Consider the following 3,495-nt stretch of genomic DNA (forward strand, 5'->3'; position numbering starts at 1 on the left):
GGGTCTGTAGGATTCCTTCGTGAATGACTTTCGGCCTGGCATATCAGATAGCCCACAAAGTTACTATCATGGTGGTGAACTCATTTAGCGATAGAGAGCCGCTCATTACAAACAGCCAATCCTTCGCGTTTTCTTCTTTGCTCATGCACATGTGTTGAACAAGCTCATCATCGGATAGTGCCCACACGCTCCTAGAAAGTGTGCAGTCCAGAAGTGCATGTCTCCAACTATCTTCTGCGCCACAGATTGCACAAACGTGACTAGGCGCCATATTGCGGTGATTAAGGAGATCATAGGTGGGTAATGAATGTTGTGCCAATCTCCAAGTAAACACCTTCAGCTTTGATGGAACCTGCAAGTTCCAGAAAGAAGACCAACCCCTCCTTTCTAGCTCCGGATTAGATGCCGCCTCAGTGCTTTCCATCCAAGCTTCTCTTCCAGGTTTTATGCCATATATGAGTTTGTATGCAGACCGTACTGAGAACAAACCTCGAGGGTCAGCTGACCATGCCCAAAAGTCATCAACTTGTCTCATGCAAATCGGTATCTTGAGGATATCTACAGCATCAATCGGTAAGAAAACTTGGCGGGCCAGCTCTTCATTCCAAGTCGCTGTCGTATGGTCAATTAGATCGGCCACTGGTTGCCGTGGGTTTGCGACAAGAGAAGTGATCGGCCTCGGCAATCCTTCTCGTGGAATCCAGTTGTGCGTCCAGATTTCTGTTGATGTTCCATAACCAATTCTACGGATGATACCCAGTTTCATTATGTTTCGTCCATCAACTATAGCTCTCAAAATTTGGGAGGGGTGTGACCCAAGCTCTGCCTCTAGAATAGATGAGTCTGGGAAGTAGATGGCTCGAAGTAACCGGGCACTCAAAGAATCTGGCTCCTGAAGGAGGCGCCAGGCCTGCCTGGACAGTGAAGCAAGGTTGAATAATTCCATATCTTTGAAGCCCAAACCTCCAAGGTTCTTTGGTTGTAGAATAACATCCCAAGAAACCCAACAAGGCCTTCTCTTCCCTTGCTTACTCCCCCACCAAAACTGCCGGATAATTGATGTGATACTGTCACATACGCCCCTTGGTAGTCTAAAGCATGACATGGAGAAGACCGGAATCGCTTGTGCCACTGCTTTAATGAGAATTTCCTTCCCACCCGAGGATAGTAACAACTCCATCCAGCTTTTCACCTTTGGCCACACCCTGTCCCTCAGATATTTAAACGTGCCATTTTTGGATTGCCCTACCTCCATTGGCAGCCCCAAATATTTCTCGCTCAGAGACTCATTCTGAACATTGAGGCAATTTTTCACCTCCTCTCTTAGGGCAGTGGAGCAGCCCTTACTAAAATAGATTGAAGATTTGTCACGATTCATCTTTTGTCCCGAAGCAGCACAATATATGTTCAACAGGTTTGATACTGAGTTTGCCCCCTCCACACTAGACTTAAAAAGCAACAGGCTGTCATCCGCAAACAAGAGATGGTTCACAACTGGAGCAGTCGGAGCCACCCTAATTCCAAGTGATGATGACTGAGAACTAGATTTTAAAAGGCACAAAAGGCCCTCTGCTGCAAGTAAGAATAGATAGGGGGAAGTCGGATCTCCCTGTCGAATACTTCTGGACGGTTTAAATTGTTCGAGCTTCTCACCATTGAACAATACTGAGAAAGAGACTGATCTCACCATAGACATTACAATATCTATCCATTGGGCTGCAAACCCCAAATTTGTCATGTTGGCTTGTAAATAATCCCACTCAAGCCTATCATATGCCCGCATCATATCTAACTTCAAAGCACAAAAGCCGTTAGATCTCGACTTCTTTCTTTTCATAAAATGAAGGCACACATAAGCACAAATGATGTTGTCAGTAATGAGTCTACCAGGTACAAACGTTGACTGTTCCTCTGAGATAATGTCAGGCAGGATGACCTTCAACCTATTGGCCACCATCTTCTTTGCTATTTTGTATAAAACATTGCATAGGCTAATAGGTCCGAACTGGGTTAGCAAGGTTGGGCTCGTTACCTTTGGGATCAACACAAGTACCGTATCATTTATGCTGTCAGGGCTTTCTTCTCCTCTGATTATCCTCATGACAACCGTTGTTACTTCGTCGCCGCATAAATCCCAGTGCCGTTGGTAGAAGTGAGCTGGGAAACCATCCGGGCCTGGTGCTCTGGATGGAACATCTGAAAAAGAGCGTGCTTCGCCTCTTTGTTTGTGTACGGCGCGCAAAGGGTTTCATTCATAGTTTGCGTCACCTTGCATGGTGTAACGCCCAGGATCGGATGCGCCAGGTGTCTGCCAGTTATTCGCCGTCTTTGCCATGTCATTTGCTTGCGTGTTGCATATTGCCATGTCATCATGTGCATTTCATTTTGCATACGTGTTCGTCTCATGAATCCAAGCATTTTCCCCATTGTCCGTTTTGCAATCCGGCACTCCTATGTCACCCGACGCCCCCTTTTGCCTCTTTTCGTGAGCGGGTTAAAACACTTTCTCGGAATGGCCCGAGGTTTGCCAAGCGGCCTTGGTATACCACCGGTAGACCGCCTGTCAAGTTTCGTGCCATTTGAAGGTCGTTTGATACTCCAACGGTTAACCGAGTTAGCCCAAAACCCCCTTCTCTCTTGCAGCCCAGCAACCCTTCCAAACTGGCCCAAAACCAATCCTACCCCCCTCTATGCTCTCGGTCGTTCGATCACGATCGTGTGGGCGAAAACCGTGCCCCATTTGGACTCTCCTAGCTTCCAGAATCTATAAATAGGTGCCCTCCCCAAAATTCCGCAGATCAAACCCTAGCCTCGTGAATCTTTGTGCTCTCAAATATCAATGGGGTAATATGACCCGTTGTTCAGATTCTTGCTTACCACAAAGGGTCCTTCCCAAGGCGGAGATAGCTTGTGCATGTCAGATTGATCCTGAATGAGCCGGAGCACCAAATCACCTTCCTGAAAGGTTCTGCTCTTGACCCAGCGGTTGTGATAACGGCGCAGGTCTTGCTGGTAAATCGCCGAGCGGGCCATTGCCAAGTCTCGCTCCTCATCCAACAAGTCCATTGCCTCCTAACGAGCCTTTTCGTTGTCCGCCTCAACATAAGCCGCCACACGGGGTGAGTCGTGTCGGATGTCACTTGGTAGAACTGCCTCTGCTCCATAGACCATGAAAAAAGGTGTATAACCCATAGATCTGTTAGGCGTAGTGTTGATGCTCCATAGTACAGAGGGTAACTCTTCCACCCAGCAACCCGGTGTCCGTTTTAAGGGGACTAAGAGCCGGGGTTTAATACCCTTCAGTATCTCTTGATTAGCTCTTTCTGCTTGACCATTGGATTGAGGATGAGCAACGGCCGAAACATCAAGCCGGATATGTTCTCCCTGACAGAACTCTTCCATGGCTCCCTTGGAAAGGTTAGTACCATTATCACTTATAATGCTGTGTGGGAAACCAAAGCGAAAGATCACCTTTTTCATGAACTGAACCGCTCT

This window comes from Triticum aestivum, chromosome 2B (genome assembly GCF_018294505.1).
Source record: "Triticum aestivum cultivar Chinese Spring chromosome 2B, IWGSC CS RefSeq v2.1, whole genome shotgun sequence".
Taxonomy (NCBI): Eukaryota; Viridiplantae; Streptophyta; class Magnoliopsida; order Poales; family Poaceae; genus Triticum; species Triticum aestivum.